This window comes from Agelaius phoeniceus, chromosome Z (genome assembly GCF_051311805.1).
Source record: "Agelaius phoeniceus isolate bAgePho1 chromosome Z, bAgePho1.hap1, whole genome shotgun sequence".
In the NCBI taxonomy this organism is placed as follows: Eukaryota; Metazoa; Chordata; class Aves; order Passeriformes; family Icteridae; genus Agelaius; species Agelaius phoeniceus.
The window spans coordinates 21,254,043-21,281,951 of NC_135303.1; the positions used below are offsets into that span (position 1 = coordinate 21,254,043).

The following is a 27,909-nucleotide window of genomic DNA, read 5'->3' on the forward strand; positions in this document are numbered from 1 at the left end:
TCTTTAAAAGGCAAGAGTGAATTATAAAGTGGTAAAATTTGGCATATTCATTTTGTTCCTTCCATAAAGGACCAGGTATGTATCTGCACAGGTATGTGTAGTGCTGACTCCAGACATGCATCTCCTTGGGTCTCCTTTGAGGAAGGCAACCAGGTAGCACCCACAGAACTTTTTTTTACCCCAAATATTCATTTTTCTCTGCACATGTAGTTGTGGAGAGGGAGTCCCAACCGGAACGACTTGGTTTTGAGGGGCAACCTTTCTGGCCTCTCCCCCAACTCTGTGCACCAGCACACATCATTACCCGGGCTTCTCATCATTTATTTATTGACTTGTAATTTCTACGTGCTGGGCTGTTCCTCCGGTGATGTGATCGGGAGACACAGCAGGATATGGTACGACACTGGTCTCTGGCCCCATCTCTTCCTGCTCCGCGCATCTGGCGGCGCCGGGCGGGGCAGCGAGTGCCAGGGGGTCCCGAGTCGCCGCGGCGCTGCCGGTGCTACGGCCGCCGCCCTTTCCTCGTCCCCGTTCTGACAGGAAGACGCTGGGGCGGTGCGGAGGCGGTGTAAAGCCGGCCGGGCGCCGACTGACGCCAGAGCGTGTGGTCCCGGCGAGTGCGGGCGGCGGGAGCAGCGGCTGTTCTACTGCAGCTATGGCTGTGTGGAACTGGCCGGGAATAGCAAAGGGTTGGGAAATCCTGACCAAAGGCCGGCTCTGAGGAGGCTGGAAGAACCCTGCCCCGCGTCCCCTGGCAAAACTGCCCTCATCGGGCCCCTCCGGAGCCTGTTCAGAGCCTTTGCCCACGGCTCCGACCTTTGGAACAAGCGGGTGTCGTCACTATGGCAGGCTCTGCAGTGCCAGCGGAACCTGTGTGGCCAATCCCGTCAGCTCAGGGCCAGGCTGGAGCAGGGGCGCTGCCCGCCAGCCGCGGGCGGGTAGGTGGTGGGTGGTCGGAGGCAGGGTTCCGGGTCTTCAGAGGGGGTTGGAGTAGCCAAACATATAGGGCCAGCCTCGGGAAGCTACAGCAGCACATGACAGTCCTGGCACGGAGGCAGATCGGTGTTCAGCTGGCTGGTTATTGAAGCGGTGGGGTGAGTGAGGTTAGGCTTGGAGTTCGACTAACACAGGGCATTTATCTGTTACTTCCCAGCCTTTTGGAAAAAATGTTGTTTCAATTCACCACTCCCCCTCTCCTCGCGACACCGACTTTTTTTTTTTTTAAGAGGTTTTTTTTATGCTCCCCTGCTAATATTTTTAAGGGCCTTTGCAGGGAAGACATTGATTTTAGAGGGGGAAAAGGCTGCCAAATGCATTAAATCAACAGTGAAAAGGGGGTTTGTTTGTTTTGCTAAATTGATCCTGTTCTAGTAATCTGCATTGTTTCATTTTTACTAAAGGCAGTTTCTGAAACTGTAGTTTGCAAGTTGCTATTGTCCTTTATATACCTCATAAACAGCTGCCCAAAGACATTTTTTTATCCAAGACAATTTTGAATTGTAATTTTTAAAAAACGGTTCTCAGACTAGATGTTGGAGATAACTTTTTCATAGACAAATACATTTTCTTTCAAAGATTAGACTTAACTAAATTTGTCGTAAAGAGTATAAAAATAGTATTTAAAAATGTTATTTATCACTTTGTTAATGACAACACAGACTGATATTAGAGTTAAATCTGTGTCTACTCTTGCCACACATGCATTTTAGAAATAAGTAATTCTTAAGGTAAGTATCTTTTTTAAAATTTTTCTTCAAAATTAGACTGAAATGGCATCTGAAGGAAGTTAATACTATAGAAATCCCCAATCTCCTGCTTAGTGTGGAACATAGATGCTGTGGAGCTTATATGGTATGTCCAAAGTCCCCTGAAGTCTGTTGAAATGCAGTGTACTCTGACAGGCTGAGATGAAATACTAAAATGGAAGCTCAGTTCTATGTCACTAGTCACCCAGATCCCACTTCTGCCTCAAAATTTATCTTTGGGTTTGCTCTAAGTCCAGTTCCTGTACCAACCACTATCTCTCTGTAAGTATTCAAATGTACTTAGCATGGTATGCCAATGTTCCACCAAATGCATAGTTTATATATACACATATGCATTTTAGGGGTATAATGCTTGTAGTCCATGATCTTACTTAAGTGTAAATATAGGAAGAATTTAACCTACTAACCTCTTGTTGAAGTTTAAGGACTCCAAAAATGTGTGTCTAGACTTGTCTGAAAGAAATGCATCTAGGGTTTTTAAGATTTTCAGTGCTAGTAAGAAATTGGCAAGCAAAACTTCAGTCTCAGACAAACTCAAATCTCAGTAACTACTTTCAATTCTACATCCCTTCCCCAGTTTCTTCTTACATAAAGTTAATTAGGTAAAATTTCAAGATAAATGGGCTTTTTTTCCCCCCTTATGCAAAAATACAAAAATAGATCAAATATGAGCTTAGAGTGGAAATTTGGAATCAATTCCCCATCTTAATAGGGTTTAAGTACAGGAATGTATTTGACGAATAATTTTGGAAATGCTGTCATTTTCATGAACTGGTGTTCATGTCTATAATTCTGCATCTTCATATGCAGAAATATCAGAATTTTTTTTTCAGAAGCAAAGCATTTGGTGGAAGGGTAATTTACTGTGTGGTCTAATACATCTGTGATTAAAGTCTATCTAGATTGTTAAACAGCCTTCACCCAAGAAATACAGTATCTTCACTATTCAACTTGATTGCTAATATAGAAGAACTACCTCTCACAGCTTCTAGAATTGATGCAGAGGAAGATAACTTTGTATTTCATTGTTAATTTATGCAGCTTTAGAAGTCTTAAACCTCTGTATCATTAGCTGAGTATTTCTAAAGTTCCTGCTAGTGCAGTTCCTTCTCCTTATCTCTAAGAGGAAAAGCTTCCATAAATTGTTTCCGAATTAGCATTTAAGTAAGGAGCACCCCTTTTATTCCTTCTACCACATTTATTTGTCCATGTGATTGCCTTGCCTGAATAAGGAGAATCTCTCTGTGATTCATTTTCATTTTGGGAAAAGCTGATAGGGAACTAGGAAAATATTTTTTAGGCTGTGCGTTCCTTCTCTTTTCCAGAAATGGAATTGCCTGACTAAGGTATTGTGATATTTTCAGATATTTTGACAAAAAATACACAACCTAAAACAAAAAATATGATTGCACCCCCTTGCTAATTATGTGACACTCAAGCTTTTGTCTATCTTGCACTGAGTGATGATGTGATACAGAAGCAGACAGCCATAAATGGTAGAAAAGGCTTAATTAAGTATTCTGCAGCTGCTACAAATTAGATCAGCATCTGCATCTGTGTAGACAATGAAATTCATGGTAATTTTGAGGGCCAGGCAAAGTGGAGGTTTGTTTTGGATGGACGCCTAGCCACAATTCAAGCAAAATTCAGACTCAAATATGTTCTGAGGGGGAAAAAAATGTTGGTCAACTTCATCTCCTGTTGCTGAAAGCCAATACGGTTTCCCATTCTGGCTTTAGATGTTAATTCCAATGTCACACATGAAAGGCATCTCTTAGACTGTTCAAAGAGTCTGTTGAGTTTTTTCCCCTAAAAAATAATTCTCAGGAGTTTTCCAAATTAGACTTGGAGCTATATTTTTAGATAAACAACCAGCTTTTTGCAGTTTTCTGATGATTTGCCTCTATTTCTGATTTCATACCACTTTCTGGAACCAAAATTGGAGTAAATGATGCACAAATGTTAATGATTAATAATCCAACTTGTTCTAACAGAGATATTTACACCATAAATTGAATATAGAATACAAGAGCAATAGATTAGTATCTGGGATGAAGGTATAAAGGTATTACCCTGAAACTTTTTTATACAGATATGCTTGTATGCATATACCAAGAAATAATAGGTTATTCTCTGGACATTTTGACAAAATGCACTGGGTTTAGGTGTTTTCAAACTCTTCTAAATTCATAGTTTTGTTTTGTGTTTGAACAGCTCTAAACACAAGTGTTGATCTAAAAATATGTCTTCTAAGTGCTGATGTTATACTAAATCTCTGTTGTAAAAACAATAATTAATACAAATATTTCATTAGATTATTTAGAGAGACCTTTTGAAAGTTGAAAGCTCTTCTTGATAAGTGAAGAACTCTTAATTTCTGTGATCATAAATGTAATTTCACAATAGTTGGGTCAGCTTTTAGACATGATTATGCCACTTATGTTAATCTATCTAAACCTTCCATGAGCATCCTGCTGTGGGGCTTTAACTCTTCCCATGAAAGTACTTTAAAAAAATATTATTGATGTTAAAAGGAAACTAAGCCTCTGGTCATGTTTGGATTTGTACTTTGGTTTGGATGTATTTAATCTGACATTGTTGTTACTGCCATATGATCTAGTTTGGTCTTTTTTTTTACACTGCTGTATGATGCACAGATTTAAGTTCCCATTTCTGGTCTGTTATGTTATTGCAAATTTGCACCAATCAGAGCAGCAAGTTTTGATTTCAGCAATGATTTTACAGGTAGCTACCCTAACATGGCTAAAGGAGAAGAAATCTGATTACTGGATTGAAGTTCCTTCAACTTGAAATTATTTTTTTCAGGCAACTAAAAACCATATAGAGACAACTTCAGTGTTTTCTTTTCTTGTTAAAAAATTCAATTAACTTCATTCAAATATGTATTGAAACTTCTTGAACTGACCTAATATATTGTTAGCCTTTTTAGTTTTAGGCTCTCAGAAACAAATAAATATGTTATGGTGACTCTCGTACTTGTCTTTACATTTTAAATCTACAGCAGATGGAAGTTCTGTGCCATCAAACCTCTTTACTTCTGGACATTACTGAATTGGTTTTTTTGCTGTTGCTCAGCTAAAGGGCCAAGAGCTGGAGAATAGGTACATGTTTGGAAGGGGTTTAGAAAATTTTCTAGCTCCTAAGTGAGACTGAAGAATCTTTTTGTAGTCTACATATTCATGTAGGGGAAGATAAGACAATAGGAATATGGGCAGAAATAACTCAAGAGGACTGTTGCCAGTGGGGATTAAGCGGATTAAGAATTTTTGGATTAAATTGAGATTCAGTGAGGAGTTCCCACATCCTTTTTGCAGATTAAACCTAGCAGTTTGGATGCTATTGAAAGAATGCTTTTTCCCAGGAACAAAGAAATCAAGTTCTTCTTTGCCCTAAGTGGAAGCCAGTTCTCTTGTATTTCTGTGGAAGAATGCAAGCCTAAATCTCATTTCAGAGAGATTGAGGTGTAGTATTAAATGGCTAATGCATTGAGTTAGTGCAAGGACACATAAATGGGCAATTTTTTTTTTTTTTGCAAGGGTAGGAACAATCTCTTGATATACAAGTAGATTGTTTCACAGTCTCTTCTATTTTTCTCAGTGTTTATATACTCTTTTAGAATTACTGCACACAATAATAATTTGTTATTACCAAGCATTCTTTCTACAATAATTTTAAATTCAGGAGATGGATTGATATTAGAGAAAGGGCAATTTGCATATAGTCATATAGGACTTTAAAAAGTAAAGGAAAAGAATGAATGCTGCAGGTATCTACAGCAAAAACTATAGGAAGCATCCATTTTGTGTACTTCTGTATTGTTATTTTTAGAATAATGAAAGAAAGTAGGGAGAAATTAAAATTATTGGGGGAGAGTTTTTTGTTAAAAAAAGAGTCAAAACAGAAGATAAAATGTAGCAACCCATAAAGAGAAATGTTTGATTTGCAGGATGAAGTCTTAGCACATTGTTATCATACTATTCAGGTTTTAATTTTTTGCCCTAACACATGTTTCAGGATACAGTGCATCAGCTACATTAACATTGGATTGCACTTCATCTGCCGTAAGTACAATTTTTAAGTATGTATGTAGAACTAGTAATGCTATATAGCTATATTTATGAACAATGCTGTAATTGATGTTTCGTTCGTTCTATAATTTTATTAATTTATTTTTATTATTTTTGCCTGTGCAGTTATTTTACATCTTCCAGTAAACTTGTATATGTTAGCTTAAATTTAGATGTGTATTCTTTGCAAGCTGTATTTATTGCAGTTGATTTAGAATCCAGTGCCTTTAAAGTTATGCATAGAAAGCACTGTGCTTTTGTCTTTGTTGAAGATTTCCTAAGTGGTGCTTTCAGAGCTTGTCTCGTAATGCTTAGCTGCTTTCAAAGGAGCAAACCCATATCTGACTATCCAATAGATTGTCACCACTTTAATTGAAAAGGACAACTCCCATTCACAAGCAGTTTGTGTACCTGTACACTGTGACAAGGGGTATCCTTTTAGCCCTTGTTACCTAGTTAATGGTGAATCTAGAGTGCAACAGCATTTTTTAAATGGGTTAGGAGGGTGGAGCTCCAAGCAGTCATTGAGAGTGGGTGCTTCTTCACCCGGGAATCAGCCACAGTGGGGTGCAGGGGTGGGGAGCAGCTGCAAAGACATCTATTTGCAGCCACCAGGATAGCTCAGGGGGATGGAGCCCTCAGGCAAGGCTCCAAGTGGCTCTCTACATTGCCAGCAGACTGGCAAAGAGAAGAGTTCTCCACTACTCCTAATGGTAGTCTGATCCTTTGATTTCCATGGCGACTGTCTCAGAACAATAATGAATTAAATTCTGAACGAAAACATGAATTAATGTTTTTGTTCAGAAAGTTCAAGAAGAAAGTTATATACCTTTTTTAGAATAAGGTTTTGCTGACTGTACCAAGGGGAAAAATGATAAATTTAAGGTATATATTTACATTCATATATATATTTGTACAACACAGACTTTATATGCACAGGTGCGTGTGTGTGTGCGTGTGTGTGCGTGTGTGTATAAATAAAAATGCACATACACTTTAAAATAGAAGCATAAAATGGAAATTTTTTATGTTTAAAGTACTCTTGTATGAAGCTGTAATTACAGCTATTCATTCTATTCCCTCACTAATTTTTTTATCATGCATTTCATCTAACTTTTATATGCAACTTCACTGCCTTCAGTGGAAAGTGTCCAGTTTTTACCAGTGTAAGTAAAAGCAGAAAGTTTTGAGATGCTTCTAAAATATGATGTAACAGTATATGAAAAAATTTGAATTAACTTTTGAATAACAGAATCCAGATTGTGAATCTCCTGAATTGAGATTTTTACCAAAGCTTTGTGGTTAAATCCTGCTTTTTATTTACATGCATTATGGAAAAACTAATATAGATATCCTCCTTTCACTAAAACTTGGATTTACTGGAAAAGAAAAACATAAGATTGAAAGCTGAGCTATGGTGTAGGTTAAAAGAAAAAGAAAAAAAGTTGTGGAATAAATTTCCATAATTTACAAAATTAACCACAGAGCTCTTAGTTAATAGGGAATAGTTGGTACAAAAATAAAAGAATGTACCAGGCATTTTAGGGGTGATTCTCTTTCTAACTGAAATAGTTACAAAGTTTCAGTGCATTAAGTTAGGTTTTCCTATTTCTTAATCTCTCAATATTTCATTAATAACAGAAATATTTCAGAATTTCACTTAATGTGCTGAAATCTGTTGATGAAAAAATAAGAAACCAGAAAGACTAATTAAGGTTACTCATTTAAATTTAATGGTCTACATTATCTAGTGAGTAATCTCTATATTTTGAAACATTAAACAACCTTTTTCTAGAAAGGGAAAGCATGTTATACTAAACTTTCATTTCACAAAATACTTTTTCTCTCAGTACAGTGAAATGTAGAAATAACCACTGGAATTTCATGAAATTATCCAGGAGTTTGTCACACTAATTACTGTTTCCAAGCCTTTAAAATCAATAAAGCAAAATGCTGATGAACTTAAAGTGTACAGAACTAAAGGCTCTAAACTGCAGGCTGTATGTTTTTTCTTGTTTTGTGTGGCATGAACAATGTTTAGCTAGCTCCAGGAATTGCTGTTAGTATATACTGACTTTGCATTTAACGGTGCTTGGTTTTAATGACTGTTTAGGGGATTTGGTTTCCATACATTACACATGATTTACGAAAGAACAGAGTTTTACAGGCATTGCTCATTTTAAAGGCAGCTCTAGTTTTGGGGGTTTTTGTTTGTTCTACATTTCATACTTGATCAGAAAATATCTTTAATATTTAGAAGTTTGCTTTATGCTTTGATCAGTAATGTTTTATCCTATTGACCTTTTATTCTCACATACAGTAGGATATCTTTTCAGCAAACAAAAATGTTATTATTTTCATGTAGCACATTCTAAAACCAGAAATAATGTCATCTCCATTTTCTTGTCTCTGAAAATGAAGAAAATGGATGACAACTATGCCTGATCTGCTTCTGCTGAGGTAGGACCTCCCTGTCAGCGGTACAGGTCCCACACCAAGCAACCTAGCAGAAACAAAACCAAAGATCAGGGATGTTTAAAAGGGCATTGTTATTCAGGTATTATTGTTCAGCCTAATGTTAGACTACTCATTGCTGACATACCATTTATTTTGATATGTGGGGAAGCTCTACTACAGAAATAGTCTAACAGTATATTGACGTATGATTCCTTTTTCTCCCCCATTAGTGTCTTCTATGCTGTGCAGTGACTTCTAACTATGGAATCTGTTTACTGAAAAAGATTCATATGGTTAAGTTTTTTGTCTGTTTACTCACTTAAATAAATGTTTTCAATTTAACACAATTTGTAATGAATACTGTGAAACTGTAGAAAGAATGAGTTCATGAAATAGAAATAATAATAAAAAATGCTTTTCTCCTCTCAAAAATATTTATTTTAATATGTGGTCATATTTCCCTGCATTTTTACATTAATTGAAATCTTATTGTTCTAGGAAAAAAAAAAGAAAATTCCCCCATCATCTAATTTTCCAGTTGTTATGCAAATTAAGGAATATACACACAGGCATGATTTGTGGTTTTAAAACAAGGGAATGTGTAAATTCATGATATCTTTAAAAAGCACCATGTCAAGCACTTCTCTCATGGAGCCTGTAGCTTACAATTTACATTTCAGTTTAGTATAAGGCACCAGTTTGCATGAGAAATCTTTGGTTGTCCTGTAAAATGCTTTAAACAGTTAATTTCACTCATTTATTACAAAGGAAACTTAGTTAATGTTCAGAAGGAATTTCTAAGACTTAGAATGACTGCTGAAGTTCCAAATACTGTGCAGTCTACAGACAACAAATCCTTTTGGTTTGTTTGGAAATTACAGGATAACTCAGTTCTTTTAAAGGATGCAGATGGAGAGCACAGAGTACAACCTCAGCGAGCAGTGTCTAGCTTCTGCTGTTCCTGCCTGTAATCCTTTATTTTCTTTCCATCCAGAATCATAGAAACAGTGGAAAGAAAGTGACTATAATTATACAGTCAGTTTAAAGAAGCTTTTCTTGGCAACAGAAGATAAAATCAAGCACTGTATCAAGTTAAATGCAAAGCATGCTACAAAGCTTATCTGTTTGCTCTTGAAGAAAGCTTTGTGAGAGTAACCATGAGCCTGGAGCTGAAACACCCAATGCTGTGGTAAGCAGAACATTCCAGAGACATAAGAATAGTTTTTTAATATTTTTTTCTATTAAAACTCACCAGTGCCCTTCTTCTGCTTCTCCAGGAAGTTGTACCCGTCAGCACCTGCTGAGGGCTTCGTTGATCAAAAAAATCAGGTAAAAAAATCCCGGTAGAATAAAGCCAGACCAGCTGGCTTTAAAGAGAAGCCCCCCAGTTTGGGTTGTGTTTGCCTCACTCACCCTCTGCTCTGCAGACCCAGGCTTTTTCTCCTTTGGATGTTGACCTGTAGGCTGTGTGATGTGTGTGCACAAGTGTCTGGCAGGCCAAGGTGCACCTGCTTCTGTCACTCCTGAGTAAATTTAGCTGTAAAAGGTATCACTGACAAGCAGACCTTTGTCAATGCTGGCAAATGAACAGAGCATTGCCATCCCCCTTCAAAAGTATTCTGCAAGTTCAAATGGAAAATATTTACTCGGTAGTCTTATCCAGTATCCAGGAATTGCTCCTTCAAGAGGAAGGAAGGCCAAGAGGCTCATGTATGGCAAACAAATTTCTTCCTTTAAATAGATGTTAAAATTACATTATTCCAAGAAGAATCTATGAACAAGATGAGGCTGTGTTCTCTTAATTATGGCTGGAAGAAAACTTTTTTAAAATAGGAACACAGCACACAGACCTTGAAATTCAGGTTGTTAAATTGTGCTAACTGTTAAAGTTGATTATCTTTCTCTTCCATAATTCATTGTGATTTTTATCCAAAAAAAGTATTAGAAAACTTAAACATATCCCATAGAAGGTATTAATCTCATTCCCAAAATTAAAAAGCATGCAGAATTGAGAGTCTGAATTTCAAAATCACATGTTTGTGATTTGCTACATTTTGTAGCACTTATGCTGTCAAAGTCTGGGAACTAGACCCTTTTAAAATGGGACCTAAATTAAATGGAGGGTCTTTTGAGGGAAATTATCAAAACTTAGTATGCTTATCCTTATTGAATATTTATGATTTATTTATAATAAGGGTATTTATAATTTATATCTGCCCCTTGCTTTTCTTTTTCTTTTTTTTCTTCCTGGAGATGGCTTCTGGTAATTGAAAGAGAAAGGTGTAATTTACACCTGTGTGTCTTCTCACAGAGTTAAAAAAAGAGTCACCAACATAGGTGCCAGGATTGGTAGCAACATACCTAGTTACTCCACTTTCCACTTGAAAACTAGGCAATAAACTCAAGTGGCTTTAAAGAAAAAAATTCAATAGTGTCTACTTTGCTCTAATATGCTATTTAGAAGGAGAAAAATATTCCTTTCTAACAAATGAGGCAAAAATTGCAGATCAGGAGCTCTTTGTAAGATAAACAAGGTTCCTATTTACTTACTTGTATAAACAACCACTTGCCAAGCTTTATGTCTCTGCAGGGGCACCCTTTCAGATAGAAACATGGACCTTATTAGCATCATCTTGTATCCATGGAAACATTTTAAGTACTGCTCTCTCAATATGTACTTCAGTTATTCAGGGTTCAAGAGCTGAGTACCAAATAATTAAGTGTTTTTATTACTTTCTATGTGGGAGCTTGGTTCTTGGGGCTCATATCTGTCATAATAAAGATCTTGTACTTTCATGATGTTTGATAAAATCAAGTGTTTCATTTCCAATCTCCTATCTACTCTATTCTTAGATTAAAATTAATGTTCTAAAAGTCCTGATGAATTGAAATTCTGAAACTTTTCGTTATCCTTTACTGTTTGAAAAACAATGATCATAGTTCACATCACCATCTGACTAAATCAATGTTCTTATTGCATTAGTCCAGTCTGGTTTTCTATATTTCTGAAAAAAGGAATAGGAAGAAACTTATAAGAAATCAGACTATTTTCTCTTTTTAACTGCCATACCCACTCATGTGGCTCTGTTGTAGGTCACAGAAGTTGAGAGCTTAATTGTCTTGAAACTGAAAAAAAGGATGAAAATAAGGGAGCTTATTCTGGGTTTTTACCCAGAAATGACTGGAAAGCAAAATAATAATTTTTCTTTCAAGATGTGTCTGCCACACTACTTAGTTAAAATATCAAAGCATAGAGCTAAGAGAAATAAGGGATTTTATTGATACTTCCATGTAGAAAAAGAAACGTTGGCATGAGCTACATTTATTTTCAAAGCTATCATTCTGAAGAAGATCCTTTGCAGATCAAATGTTATTATTTCAATATTATCTTGGCTCAAATTCAAAACTCTCTTGTAATTCCACCTATTAATTGGTACAATTAATGATGCACATTTTTAATGTACTGTGATTTAAAATATATGAAAATTAGTTACTTCTATCCATTAGTTAACATCTTCTATGTATTTTTAAAAAAATCCTGCCCTAATTTTGTTTATAAAACCATATTCTTCAATTGAGCCAGGCTGAAACTATGAAATACCTTGTTAATCACAATGGCTATCAGAAAAACACATTTCTGTCTGTAAAGATCCAGTACTTCTCTCTGAAATGCTACTGTTTTAGAGCCTTGGTTTGGTAAGTATATATTCCTGCATATAATTTTCATTTACTACTGTTATTGTTTTTATTTGCCACATTGTGTCCACAGCACAGTCCCTGATGAGTGCAGATGGCACAAATGATTTCTCCACTGATTAGGCTGGAACAGTATTTGTGTAGAAATTCTGTAAAACTTTGATATGTGATAAAAACTGCTACCTTTTTGCATGCCAGATTCTCCATATCAGGTTTATACTTTTATTTATGGATATCTGTTTACAAATGTGTAATAATTTTATTTTAAAAGTGTGATCATAGTGTAGGCAAATTGGAGCTGCCTGACCCCTTTTGAAAGCCTCAGTGAGTACTCCGCCTGCGGGCTGGCCTGTTTGCTCTGCGGATTGCCACATGAGACCTAGGATTGTGATTGCTCTCAGGAACTTTTACTGTGAGCCAACTAAGCATATCAGAGAGGTGAAACTTTCAGCCTCCAGAGAAGGAAGCTGTGCACATGGTAATTTTTCCATTTCCCTTTCATCGTGTCCCTGACCTTGCTACAAGGTCAAGGTTGCTGGGGTACTAAATGGGAAAGTAGAAAGAGAACCTAATCTCAACTCAGCCCTCTATGTGTTCAGCCTGAGGTTGATGAGGAACCTCTGACTTTGCTCATGATCTTGAAAAAAAAAAATAAATTCAGCTACATTCTTGAAGGATTGCTCAGGTGCATTGCAAAATACAGTGAAAGCTGGTCTTGACTTTGCACCTTTTGAAATGATGAAACCAAGATTGGCCCTGTTGAATCTAGACTGGTAAAAATCCAATTCTTCCTAACCACAGACCTTGGGGAGAAAAAGGAATGAGGTAAATTGTTAGTGGTATCTCTTGGGCACATAAATCTTCATCTAAGTTATATGTTCTCAGCTTTATGATTTTTAGCTTTTTAATCCAAGATGTCTTTTTTTTTTTTCCTCCTAGCATTTGTTAAAGAATCACTTCCAAAATGCTAGAAAGTCAGCCTGAGCATATTGCAGATAAAATCTGTCTCCCTTCTCCATCACGCAAAATAGAGATTCAACATTTGGCCTATATTCAGTTTTTCAGGTGCTAAAAAGCTATGACAAAACTGCACAGATCGTATGATAATGGGCATATTATACAACTCTAGATCATCATATGCCTAACTTATTATTACTATTTTAGTTTTCCACAGATCACTTTTCTAGCACCATCAACTTAGGCATACTTCAGAAAAATAAAGACTCATTGAATGGTTTTTGAATTTATAGGTAAAATACAAATAAGTAGGGAAAAAATCCAGGAAAAAATTTAAGAATATGACAAAGGAGCAGGTAGTATTTTTGTAAAAAGAAAAGTGAGTTGAGTTATGTGAAGACTCTTATGGACAAGCAGAACATCAGCAGAACAAAATGTAGACAAGGAATTCTTCAAGGAGTAAAATAACCTCCTCTTATTTTTGAGCTATCAGAGCAAACACAGGCCATAAATTCTCATCCTTCCTGAAGCATACCCAAATAAAAAGCACTGAGAAAGAAACCTGACTTGCTGAAAACCAGCTATGTTTGAGAAACTTGTGCACAAGAAGATTGGTTCAAATTTGGGCTAGAAAAGGTGTGGGAGTCTGCTTCCACTGGTAGGAGCAGCGATTTTCCAGGAGAGAATTACAAAGTTACAGTAGCAAGGTGATGGAGTGTGAAATTCCCTGTTCACAAATTTACTCAAATAGGTGTAATGCAGCGGTAAATATACATGGACAAATTTGCTTGTGGTGTCCCCTCTATCATTGTGCAAACTCTGAAAGGACAAAGGATGTAAATATATATTTGGCAAGTGAGAGAGAGAGATCAATGTTACATAGGTTTTCCTGATACAGAATAGGAGCTGAGATTTTTCCCTAAAGAAAAAGTATTGAAAGGTAAATAGAAAGTAGAGGAAAAGAGTGAGTTTAGCTGCAGCATTCTGAACAATTTTGAGAAAAGGATGTAGGGCAGGGTTAAGATAGATAAGATGAGGTATCTGACAATTTAAGTGGTTGTTAACAATGGTGGTGAACCACATTTCACAGAAATGAAGAACTTTATTTAGGAAAGAAGTTGCACAGTAAAATGTTGGAAATAGGTAGGTCCATAAGATAAGTCCCAAGGTGTTGGGAGGTGTAATAGGTAGGTCTTTATGAAAGAGAATGGAGTAAATGCAGTGAGGTACAGAAGGAGACAGAGGGAAGAGATAGTGTTTAAGTAGGAATAATTCTGTTTGTGGCTGTTTGTAGGCAGAAGCAGATGCATGATGTGCAGCAAAACCAGTCAGATTTGACATAAATGTAGCTGAAGGCAGGAAAAAAGATTATCCTAGAATCACAGAATACTAAATTAGAAGGGACCTCAAGGATCATTTGGCCCAGCCTTGGAAAAAGCATGTCTATTAGGGTGGGAGAAAAAGAAAACTTTGGAACATACTTCTCTGCTTTTCCAGTTTTATGCTCTAAAGTGAAAACAACTTTTCAAAAAAGAAAATTAAAAGCACTCTAGGGGAAGAATAAACAAGTGAATCAGAGAAGAATCTGACCTTGCAGTGAGTTACTGATTCTGCTGAAACACTGAGACAACTGTATACACAACCATACAAGCACATCAAATGCTCCTATTTGTAGATTTTGTTTAAAAAATGCAAAACAAACTGTGGGGAGAAATTATTCGTGTAGTTGGAAGAAGTACTTTCTGACACACGCAGGAATACTGGGTAGCCAGTGTGTTTGTGTAATTCAATATGCAGGGCATAGGGGCAGTAAAGGAGGAGATGACACTGCAGGGCCCAAGTTTGGCATCTCATGCAGAGCAGCCTTTGAGTAGCTCTGTGAAGTTTGTAGCACTGCCTCAGTTACATGAAGTTCACATAGAAGATACACACTAGGTGCACACCTATTAGGTGACAGGCTGATAATAAGGCTCATTCTAGGAACTACAAATACCAACTCACAGCAACCTGTCTTATTAGATTCTCTCACAGTCAAAATAATAAAAATGAAAACAAATTTTGAGATAGATGTGAATGCATCTATACTGCTGGAGTGAAAGCAGCTGCAGTCTGGAAGAACTCAGTTATGTATAGGCCATTATTTTAAATGTGCTCCAAGATTCTGTCACCATAGAAAAGACATGAGAAATTCCCCAGGAATGTTTACTGCAGAACAATTGACACTGGTTATTAGTTACTTTAAAGTAATAAATAGGGACCTTTTCTGCCAAAGTGTGGTTTGTTACAGACTGATCTGCTATGTTGTATAATTCTTTTACATAGTAATTGCTAGTATAGTTGCCTGAGAATTGAAATGAAAATATGATAGGGAGTCATTCACAGATACTATCTAAAAACAAACTGAAACCCTCAAAATGTTACGAGCTTTTAGAATGAAAAAATTTTAGTGCAAATCAGCAATATGGTGTATTGTCAAATTAATTATTTGAAAAGGAATATTTATAATAAATATTGGAAAGGATCAGTGAAATAAGAGGTTTCACTAAGTATTCCCAGTTTCATGTAAAAATGACTCAACTCCTCTTCCCACAAGTCATTTTTCATATTTTGCTGTTGTCTCCCAAACACATAAAAGCTCAAATTTTATAAATACATTCTGTTTAATAGATAAGAGATTTATTTTGCATTTGTCCCAGTGACTACAAAAGATGCTTACTAATAAATGAGTAAATGGACCTCCTTCTTTTTTAATGCTTTCATTCTATATGAACAGTTGATTTGAAAGCTACCATTTGAGGTAGTTCTGGGACCAGAGACGTACACAAGTTGCATTGAGATTTTCATTGTTTATGACTAGTCAAATTTCAACCATTCAAATTTAAAGTTACCATTTTGGGCTATATGCCTAGTGCTGGATTTTCTATGATGATTTAGCCGTAATTTGAAATGAGCAGAAGGAGGGGTATTCTAGATTATATCTGCTGGCTGCTGTCTGCTCCCTACCTGTTTGGTCACAGTTTGTAGTACAAAAGGAGGAATATACAGGTTGTTCTTTCTCTCTTTCCATCTTTTTCCTGCTCCTTGGAATGATACAAAGAACTAATCTCACCTTGACTTTGTCCCACCTTCTCACTTCTAAATATGACAGCAAACATTGTCCAGTGCTCCATAAGCAGTAGGCAGAAAAATGTCTAGTAGCATTCAGATATTCTGAAGAATTGAGTTTTGCAATAGCCACTTGTATATACAAAAATATAATTCTAATCCTCAATTGTTTCTTGGCATTAATGTACCCTATTCATTGAGACTGAAACAAAGCTGATGTCTCTAAGAGCACTGATTTGAACAATATCCAAAATCAGTCTTAGGAATTTTGATTAGCATCTAAATAAGTGTTAAATAAATGTTACTTTGGAAAAACCCTGATCGAATGCATTAATGATAAGTTGTGAAGTCATAGTAATTGCTTATATGGCATTAAATAACATAGATAGCATAGTTAATTGATATCACTGTCTCAAACATGTATATCTCATCAGCTGCCAAGAAGCTGGAGTGATTATGGCAGTATTAACTGCAGTTGAAATACATTAGATAAGATGCATAAAATGGAAACAAGCATTTGCTATGATCATTTTACTTGGTCATTCAGTGACTTTATTTTTGGTAAATGTTGCTTGGCTATTAATGAATGCTTCCAGCTTTCTGATGAGCTGCTCTGTTCTAGATGAGCTAGATTTTAAGGGAATATGGTTCAGATGACGACTGTAAGTAGTTCAAGGAGTCTGCACAGGGTGAAGTAATCAGTAAGGTGCAGGGATCATGCTGATAACACAGTCAGGACCAGGAAGAAGTGGATCAGGGACAGGGCTGAGATGAGGCTATGCTATGGCTCATTAACCCAGTCAGGGAACAGTGCAAAGATGGCACTGGTAAAAAAGTAGGAGTCTGTTTATTCAGGAAACAGCTACCCAGAGCAAAGCCTAATAATCCATTGAGAAACTACTGCACTTAAAACTTAGCTCCGATTAATTAAGGCTGATAATTTGGGAGAAAATACAATGTGTGTTGGTGAGACAGCTGCTGCACAGTTCCATTGGACTACAAGGAGTTTTTTTCGACAAAATTAAGGTGTTAGCTTAATGAAGAACTGGGACACACAAAAATGACAGTCTGCATCAGCCACTTCAGCACCTCCCAGCACATAAGTCCAAGCAAAATTGTTGATTCCAGGGGAAGTTTCTTTTGGTTGTAACTTAAGAGAAGCAACAGCTGAATGACAAAAAGGAAAAAAAACTGGTTGAGCGTGTTTTTGATGTCATCAATGTCAGAAAGAGGGTGCCACATCCGAGGACAAAGCATCAAAGAAAATACTCTTTACATAGGAAACTTTTGTACCTGCAGGTGATCTTCCCATACATGGTATAATCCTGTTGTCAAGGAGATCCAAGTCTTTCATGACCTGGATACAATGCTTCTTGGCTGACAGCCTTCTCACCAACAAAGACATGAATAAAGTGTAGACTTTTTTTCAATTAACATCTGGAAGATTTAATTTTCTACCAAGCCCTATTTTAATTTTAAAACTTATAATCTGCAGTCTGCAGCAGTGGGTGGATTCTCTGGTGAATTCAATTGCCACAGAGTCACACAAGCCCCTGACTATTATCAAAAGATGTGTGATAAACGAAGATTTTTTCACTGAAGAATTATCTTCATTTAGTACTTAAATGCACTGGCAAATAGCCTTTCAAATAGGCTTGATCATGGAACAACAATTTCTATTGGAGTATCTGGATTGCTTCATTTTTATTTAATTTGACAGCAGACTACCTGCAGTTTCACCACTTAGATTATTTTTATGCTCAAAGTGTTTGTATTGTAGTAAATTTTTTTATCCTATCTCTGCAATGGGATAGCGCCTCATTCTGCATTTGCTCTGGCTCTCTGTATTTGAGGCTTTTTGCAGAGAGGGTGCATCAGGAAGGTGGGAAACTCTTAACTTAGCAACTTTTTTCCTGTTGTGTTTTCCTGTTGCTGTACCCACAATGAGGGAATCTTGCAAAGCTTATTTTCAGGATGATTCTCTGGTGTTTCAGGTAGACCTGTGATGAGAAAGGGATATATTCTGTGATTTGTCTTGAACAAAAGAGCATGCAGATATGAAACAGAATTCAAACACCTCCTGAAGAGCAGACAGAGCTATTAGTGTGCTAGTGGTGTTCTTCATGAAGCACAAAAGGGCATCAGTGAAGGTAAGAAGCTGGCAAGTACTATGAACACTTCACATTCAGGGAGACACATAGCAGTCAGTAATAGATGTCATATCAATCTTTGGTAGCCTAATGTTTCTGAAGGGTTTAGATCACAACTTGTCTCTGAGAAGAGTAGGTAATACATAATAAATCAAAAGGAAAAGCAAACTGACCTTCTACTTCCTTTAGAGTTTTTCACTGATGTGCTGGGATTGTATGAGAAGCAGGGATCTGATATGGGAAGGTATCTGATTTTGTCTCCAGAGCACAAGATTCCATGTCCGAGGGAGAGACTCAAACACTTCTTAATGGAGTGCATCAGGCACAGCATTGCCTGCTGGTCAAAGGACATGTTTGCCCTGTTTTATTTTGCATTGATGTGGTCTCACCTTGAATCCTGTGTGCAGTTTTGGGTGCCACAATACAAGAAAGATTTAAAGCCATTGGAGAGTATAATAAAGCCTCTAATCTGGCCTTTTTATCGAGCAGTGCAAGATAGCCCGGGAGCCCAGACCTCAGGGAGACAGGGTGCCCGAAAGCTGGGCTAGTTCGAGGCCGATGCCGCAGGCTACCCCCTTTTCTTGGTGATTGCCAGCTCTATAGTGGTATCAGCTCTCTTAGGATCTCAGCTCTTAGCTTGCTAGGTACGTAGGCCTTGGCTTGAGCCTGCAGCAGACGGCGAGAGAAGAGAAGGAGTGCCTTGGGGTTCCACAGTGATGTTTATTGCAGGGGAGGCCATGAAGGTTCCAACGACAGCTCTTCTTCTGTCGAATGGGCTAAAGTAGGCCCCTTTTATAGGGTTAAGGGGGATCCAAACTTGACCAATAGTAAGGGTTAGGTATAGTGGCCTATAGGGTTACAGAGATAAGCTTTGGGGCGGGGGTCAGAGAGACAGGAACTTATTTTGCTGTCTCAGCAGTTCCTACTGTTCAATTCTCCATGGGGCCTTACCCAGATCCATGGGGTTTGCTACAGGAGAGTGTACAAAGGGGGCCCGCAAGGATGATGAAGTGTCTGGAGGGGAAGTCATATAAGAAGTGGCTGAGGTCACTTGGTCTGTTCAACCTGGAAAAGAAAAGACTGAGGGGAGACCTCACAGCAGTCTGCAAATTCCTCATGAGGGAAAGAAAGGGAGGAGGTACAGATACTTTAACTGTTCTGGCCAGTGACAGGATTTGAGTAAATGACATGAAGCTGAGTTGGAGGAGGTTTAGGTTGGACATCAGAGAAACATTTTTCACCCAGATTTGGAACAGAGTCCCCAGAGAAGTGACAGCACCAAGCCTGAGTTCAAGAAGTGCTTGGATAATGCTCTCAGACCCATGATGTGATTCTTTCAGTGTCCTGTGCAGGGCCAGGATTTTGCCTCAATGATCCTTACAGGTCCACTCTTTGATTCTCTGATTCTCTGATTTTCTGATTCTCAACAGCTTTTGTTAAAGAACCAAGAATTTGAGGAACAATGGACCCATTGAATGGAAAAAGACTTCTGGTGGTCCTTGCCCGGCTTCTGCAGAGAACTGAAACCACTGGGTATAGTTTCTGTCTTCAGAGACAAATGAACAAATCATCTGAAGTAGCAGCAAATACTCACATCACTAGGGCTGTCTACAGACCCAAGTCTAGGTGAAGAATGAATCCTTGTACAGATCATGAGAAGAAGGGGAGGTCTTGGTTCCTTGGTTCTTGGGTGTAGATACCTGCTACGAGCATGACCATAGAGAATTTCTTCCTTGTTGTCGGTTCACTATTTGTTCAGGCTGTATATGCAAGTGTAAAACAAGGATTTAATTTATTTGATCAAACAATTTTTTTTTACCTTATGAGATCTCCTTAAGATTGACTTTATCCTGCAGTAGTGTCACAGTTGGCCATCATTTAATGCCTCATCTTGTGAGGTCAGAATTCCACGCCCAACTGCATTTAGCAGGTCAGTACAGTAATTTTAAATGTCTTTCTTTCAGATTTTTGCCATCTTCAATTATACCTTTCCTCCCTACTATTTGTGTAATTTTTTTCTGTCTGAAGACTCTTTACTGTTCTCTATTGCACAGCATGACAAATTACCCATCAAATCATATCTTTTCAGCCCAGAAATGCATGGTAACAGAGTCATGGCATTATCACATGTTGTGTATTTTATTTCCTCACAGTTCATTCAAGGGTGTCACTTTATTTTCCTTCTTCCTTTTGTCATCACATGAAGATTAACCACTCTAGTGCTCCTAAACTTTAGGAAAAGTTAGAAACACATCCTAAACTCAGAGCAGCACATATACAATTCTGCATCACTTAGCACTTCCCCTTCATGACAAAACCATATCAATGATTTTGAGTCCCTGCAGAAGCTGTAATAACGCATTCATCCTTATTATACAGCTGAATAACCTGGGTGTGGGCAAGACTATTATTTGCAGCCTCAGGCCATCAACCAAATTAACTGTGTGTCACTAATAAAGCCTCGATCTTGGCCTTATTATTGAGCGATGCAGGATGGTCTGGGAGCCCAGTCCCTCTGGGAGACAGAGTGCCCGAATACCCAGTCAGCTCGCAGCCACTGCAGGCCTACCCATAACAAGCCCAGTGATTGTCAGCTCTTTTGTGATTGCAAGCTCTCTTAGGATTTTATCTCTTCTTTGCTTGCTAGGGCAGCTGTTAGCTGAGGCAGAAGCACACGGAGAGAGAGGAGAAGGAGGTCCTGGCAGTTCCACAGCGATGGTTTATTGGGGAGACTGTGAAGGGTCCCAGTGACAGCTCTTCTTTTGTCGAATGGGCTAAACCAGCCCCTTTTTATAGGGTATAGGGGGATCCAAACTTGTCCAATAGTAAGGCTTAGGGAAAAGTGACCTATGGGGTTACAGAGACAAGCTTTGGGGCGGGGAGTCGGAGACAGGATGTTATTTTGCTGTCTCATCATGACTCAGCAGTTCCTACTGTTAAGTCTCAATCCTCCATGGAGCTTTCCCAAGCTCTGTGGAGTCTGCTACAAGTCACCACTCACTTTGATAGTGTGCACTAGGTTCTCTTGGGAGTTATGAAACTCACTGTGTCCACAATCTGTTCTCTCCTCCCCTCTTTCTCTTTAATTCAAGATAAACACCAGTAATTGTAACATTTGTGCTGAGATATCTCCCAGGCATTGCAAGGATCTATTAGAAAAGTGAACTGGAAGAGCTAAGAGTGTCGGCAGCTAATATACATATAAAAGACTTTAGAAATTGTGATTAAGAAGACACAGGGAAATTTTGCTGTTGACAGTATCGTCCAGAGCCCTCATTAGCATTCAAGAGGGACAGTTTGACATGAACAGGATAGTTCATGGGCTCATGGATTCCGCAACATGAGTGCTCAGTCTGAATAGAACTGCAGGAGCAAACACAGAACTGTCCTCATAACCTATCTCAGATGTGAGATAGGATCCTGTTCTTCTTTACAGGGTATTCTTTGGGTCACTAGGAAGAATGAATGATTGAAACTTCTGTAAGCCAAACTAGAGGAATTAGCACTTTGGGTAATCAGAAAGATCACTTGGGATGAAATTTGGCTGGAAATAACTTCATATGCTTCCATGTAAGTATTATTGTAATTAACAAAATACACTATTTTTATTTTATACCATTAACATTAATTTTATTATTTATTTAAGTAATGCTTGCTCCTAGAAAAGCATGAAAGCAGAATACAATAAGCTGAAAATGTCGTAGTGCGAAGAATCCCAAGACCCTTTTGCAGACTTGTGTTAATGGTCCAGTAACTTAAAGAGTGGCAGATACTGAGAGACTGGTCTTGAGAGGTGCTGGAAGAGCCAGAATTCCCGATAGCTAATATAGGTACAGATTTGGCACCACCCCACCCTCTGCAGCATTTTACTATAGCATTTACCTATTCTGTGCCTATTCTGAGTCTTACATGTTGAGATTTTTAAAATTCCAGGTATCAGTAGCACCACGAATAATGTAATTATATTTAGTTTTTTCAAGCATATCTTTGCAAGTTCAATGAGAAGATTAGTATAGAAATAAAAAGATGTGAAGAATTTAGAATAAACCTGACTTGTGAACCAAAGACAAAATATTTTACTTCGTTTTTGCAACTTTTTATGAACAATCTTGAAATTGATTTAAATGGGACTGGAAATCTCTGGATGTTGCAGTTAAAAGACAATCTTCTATTGTCTTTTAATCCATTTGCTTTAGAATGTCTAGTGGAAAATCCAGCTCCAGTATGTTTTTCTATGTATTTCTTTGATATAAATTTGTTGCTGCAGCTGATAATTGTTGCTGCAATTGTAAGAATTATATAAGCTTTGTCACAGAAATCATATTGTAAAAGGTTCCAAAAAACTTGACAATGTTGACAGTTGTTTTCAGCAAAAGACTGCTTTACTGTAGCACTGTCAATGTTTATGTCCTTGTGTACATTTAAAAGAGCAATGTGATTAAGGCAAGCTTGTCCATGCTAGATATGAGCCAAGTTTTCAATCTCCTCATGGCACTGAAAGATTGCTCAGCTGTTGCAGACAAACAAGAATAGCTGGCAGATTTCTGACATTAAAATAAAAAAAAATCCTTGTCTTTGGGCATACATCTATAGGAATGTGTAACATCTGCTACTGACCTTAAGTTCTAGATAAGAACAGCTTCTCTTTGTAACTCAGATTCATGTACCTTGGTTTAGAGGATGCATTTCCAAGGATATTACTAAAGTCTTTTTGTAAAAAGATATTTGCCTAGACAGCAATCTAAAGAATGATGTACTTCTGTTCGTGATATGCATCTGTTAATTGTTACAGTAGTGAAATGCCATTATTCCCCTAATGTCACTTTCACTGCAACTTATGTCCACCTTATGTTGAATTTAAATAATCTATATTGTATTCTATTCTAAGAATATTTCTTATTTATACATGAAAATCAATGCTGGAATCTTAATTTCTGTATGCTGATTTATCTATCTAGAACATCAGTCATCTTTTCCACATTTTTTTTCACTCTTACTAGATGAAAAGCATGAAAAACTCATTTCTTTAACCTTTGTCAAGGGAAATGGGCCTGATTTAACATGGTCATATATTCCATCTATTGACCCTGAATTCTTTATGTAAGATGTCAATGCCATGGGATGTAGAAGATTTGTTGCTGTGCTTAGGTGTAGAAATAGTGGAATAAGTCAACTTCAACAAAATAATTTTATAACAAACCCAGTGTGATTTTCTTATATAAATTAATGTAGACTTTCTTAGTCCAAATATACTCATATTCCACTTTGTATCTATTAAAAACCCTTAAAAAAAATCTGGATTTCTGACAATACCCTGAGGGAGAGAAAGGCATCAATTTCAGGTTGACTCAGGGTGACCAGTTCAAGTTTTCCCAGACACTCAGTGTGAAGCTCTGCACAACATGGACTATTTAGAGAAGTCTATGGCTCAGGGAGGCAATATGGAAAAAAGCTCTGAAGCTATCTATAAATACTTTTTTTCCTGACAAGCTTTTCCAGTGAAAGTGTGTGGTACTGAAGGGCAGCATTGGATAGTGTAGCATTTGATAGTGTCTAATTACAAAACTAGCTTTCCTCTTCTTGCAACCCAGTGACACATACACTGTTTTCCAGCAAAATTCTGAAAAAAAATGCCTTGGACAAAAGTCTTCAAAAAAATAAGCCCAACTCAAGCCCAGAAACTAGTGTACTCTCTATATAGAATGATGAACTCTGATAAAAACAGAAGTTTATGACAAGGTATTTAAAGAGACACATACCTTGAGGTATTGTCCTCCATTGAGGAAGGAAGAAGATAATTTAAAGATGCACTCCTCATCTTAATTCTAATATTTCCCTGTATTTTAAGACTTGGTGCTATAATGTATATGCTTTTGTTTGAGAAAAAACTTGTTATGGTAAATCATGGGCAGCATCACCTGTGCCTCCTACGATTATCATGTTTCAAATAAAATAACACCAAGTGTAACAAGAATGGCTCTCCTCTTACTAGAAGCCAATATTAGTTTAGCATTTTGCATTGTTAGGTTAAAAGGATGTGATGCAGTAAATGCCACATTGCAGGAAGATGTATTAATTTTTACACACCCTGTGAAATGTAGGGTGACAATACACTTCTTTTCTCCTACTATTTTGGATAAATATTTGTAACCCAATACTCTCAGCTCAGAGAGCCGCAGTTTAACTCATGTTTCATTCTCAGGCTATGTGGTTGAAAACCTAAATCTCAGAAATGAAGGGCTGTAATTATCAACTAGTAAATCTCTCTCTCTCAGCAGTTATTATGTAAGGTCAATTAGAGTGAAGAATTTTCAATCTGGACTTATTACTAAAGGAAATCTTTCATGCAGAATTGATGAAATGGAAGAGCTTCTCCCTGTACCCCATCTGCTCTCTGCTTTTTGTGTCCCTTCACTACAGCTGCAGTCATTACCAGACTGACTCCACTTTGAAAAGCTAAAGCCACATTCTTCAGAACAGTTGCTTGGTGTTGGTCAAATTTCTCTGCAGACTTTTTTTTCCATTGGAGACATGGAGGCTCATGCATAGTTTCCAAGGACTAACGACTTTGCGTGTCTTCTGTCTCCAAAATCATCTCTTGAATTCCAAATATTTCTCAAGTGACTAGCAAAAGAATATCCAGGTAATTTTTGGCCTGGTGGGACAAATTTGAGTAGAAAGCCAGATGGCTGTAAAAATGGATTGTAAAGTAAGTATTTCATTTTATGTTATCTTCTTGTCTTTAATACATGTGTGCTTTCATTGTTACAGTTGGAGTGTTCACAAGATCTGAAGTGACTATGAAAGCTCACTAACTCTAGCAGCAATTGCTTTGTTGCTCAGACTGCAGATAATGTCACACAATGATTCATGTAAAAAAGCAATAATGCAACTCAAAAAAAGTAAAAGATGAGCAATAAACTAAACCTAAAGAGCTTGTTACCTTTCCCAAAACAACACTTTTTCATTTCTGATTTAGGTTTATTGTTTTCCCTCCTTCTTTTAGCATCCTTTACATTGTATACTAAAAATAAGTGCCTTCAGGCATCAAACTTTTACTTCAAAATTACTGCCTTTCAGATCCTTTAGTTTCCTTTCAGGCATCTAAAAAACTAAAGTCAAAGTAACACTGAATAATTTGAAAAGTTAACATAATTTTGTTTATGGGAAGTATAAGTAAATGTAATTAAAATAACCTTTAAACATATTGTTTCCCTTCAATTCTGAACTAAATATTTTAAAGAACTGAAGTTTTAGACAAATAATTTTTTTTTGCTTTCTTTTCCTAACAAGACAAAGAAGAAAAAAAATCAGCCTCAAGGGACAGGACATGAACCCACCAGAGATCACTGTTCCCTTTCCAGCAAAAGGAATAAGTTTGGCTCACAACTTGCTTTGTTCTCTCTCAAAAAACTGTGCCTATATACCACTGGGAAGATGAGGGCTGAAGACTGACACACAACAACTGTAAATACAAACATACAAGTTGATAAATAAGGCCCTGATTCTGTAAGTAGGCCTGCCCAGACATAGCTCCCCTCCAGACCTCTGCTCAACCACAGTCAGTCTGCATTTTTATTTTTCTCTTCATTTTCAGTATTATCATGGACTCTAATTTTCTGAATACTCAAGGCTGACTGGTTAGAAGACATAAAATGGATAACACTTGATAATGAAGAAACCGCGTGCCAAGAAGAAAAACAAATATTTATTTTCTGACCATACCTGAAGTGAAAGGCAAAACATTCAAGAATTTCTTACCACAACTGATAAGGGAATTATCAAATCCCTTTGATTTTCTGCTTTCTGTGTATTGGCTAAACCTTATTTCCCAAACTTTGGGACAAATTTTTTTAACATATGTTATATGAGCCCTGTATTACAGACCAAGTCAGGGAAGTCACTAGATATCCTTCACAAGGCTTGCTTAGATGTTCCACCTCTACAGTTTATTTTCTTTGGCTGAAACTGTAGGAGCAGTGGAAAAGGAACTAAACCACTACTGGCATTTTTGAGCCTAGTTAATGGGATTCTTCTCACCAGGAAAGTTTGGAATCTAATCTCGTCATTCAAGTTCCTTTTTCATCAGTGTTGCTCATACTTCAATGCTTAATCATAAATATTAAAAATGTATCACATATTTTGAGCTACATTTTAGAGTTTTCTTCACACTAAATAATTGTAAATAGTTTCTTCACAGTAAATAATTGAACTTAGTCAGCTGTGTGCCCCTTTTTCCAACTCTGCACAGGCACAACTAATGCAGGGTTGAACACAACCTTAATTTCTGCAGCGTGAGCATCTTAACAAAAATACATATAGAAGAGCCAGAACAACCAACTCCTGAACTTTTATCAGATGATGATTTATTGAATATAAATTTCTAAACCTATTCCCATAAAATATTTTTTTCTGTTGAGTGGTATTTGCCCAAGAAAAACAAGGCCAGAATATGCACCTTCTGTGGGCCAGGAGAAAATATGTCTCTGAATAGTATAGACCTAATAATGATTTATTAAAAAATTGTTGGGAAAGATGGAGCTTTTCAGACTTAACAGATTTTTTACTGGGTTTGCCAGTGTGGAATAAAGGAGAATCTGAAGATTTATTTACACAATGGAAAAAAGTTTTGCACATATTCAGGGAAGATTTAAGACACTGACAAAACAGATTCAGATAAAGTGTGAAAAAATAAATTAATTATGTGACCACTAAATCAAGGCCTTACAGACATGTCAGATGCTAGTTTACTCTTGTATGGACTTTGAGATCCTTGGACTCCTCATCTTTCCCAATGTGGTCAAGAAAATGCAGTAAGTTTTCAGTCTTAAGTGTAGATTCTTTGGTAGCCTATAAGAAAATGCTCTTTCTGGAACACCTGGAATTTGTGGTTATGTGCTGGTAGTAAAAACAGCAAAGCAACTGCTAAAAGAAATTCATTTGTGTCTTTAAGAGGAAGTTATATGTACATAAGTTTCATTTTCAGAAATTCTTTAGAAGCTTGGAAGTATCTGGTTTTATGCAAAGTTTCAATATTTTCTTTGGCTTTCTTGTTTAATTTAAATCTTGAAATAACACAGTTGTAATGCATGGCTGAAAAATCATGTACTTTGGAAAACAGTGTCTCAGTCCATGTGGAATAAATCTGCCCTCCACCTCAAGACCTGTGGTGTGACTAAGTGAAAATATAAAATAAAAGTTCTGCAGAGAAAACATGAGAGGTTTGTGTTTGTATGGTTTTTTGTTTTATCTGTCTTTCTTCAGATAGTTGTACAATTAATTCAACTGCCTCAGAAATCTAATCATACTTAAAATGAGAACTGATTCACAACAATGTCTTTGGAAGATTTATTCCTCAAGTATCTTAATTTCTGTATACTGATTTATAAAGCCATTCCAGATCTGTTACACAGCCTAATACAACGGGTAGGCTTTGCTGGTTCCAGGACCTCTAAAAATCTTGATGGTACCCTGAAAAACTGATATGCCCCAGTTGTGATCAGAGAGAGCACTAGAGTTGAAGCTTTGCTTAAATCTACAATTTGTCCTGGGAAGTGGTGAAAACATAACTTTACTATGGACTGTGTGGGATAACATATGTTTGGGGGGTATCGGGTGCTTCCAGCCCTGCTGGAATGCTTGGAAGAGGCTGTTTAGGTCAGATCTGCAGAACACGTACTGCTATCGGAT

The 27,909-nt window shown here is 37.2% G+C and overlaps 1 long non-coding RNA gene across 7 annotated transcripts; it reads left to right on the plus strand.

The window, feature by feature from the left end:
- The first annotated feature begins 370 nt into the window (after positions 1 to 370).
- LOC129132806 (uncharacterized) lies at positions 371 to 27,437 on the plus strand. 7 transcript variants are annotated; one of them, XR_013179982.1, is made up of 9 exons: positions 371 to 938; positions 5,802 to 5,848; positions 6,996 to 7,020; positions 9,306 to 9,500; positions 9,589 to 9,640; positions 18,064 to 18,219; positions 19,650 to 20,149; positions 21,656 to 21,789; positions 25,513 to 27,437. It is a non-coding gene; the product is annotated as an uncharacterized LOC129132806 (long non-coding RNA). The 7 variants fall into 7 exon arrangements; XR_013179981.1 differs by lacking the exon at positions 371 to 938 and adding an exon at positions 956 to 1,094; XR_013179983.1 differs by lacking the exons at positions 371 to 938; positions 6,996 to 7,020 and adding exons at positions 956 to 1,094; positions 12,279 to 12,485.
- The last annotated feature ends 472 nt before the right edge of the window (positions 27,438 to 27,909 follow it).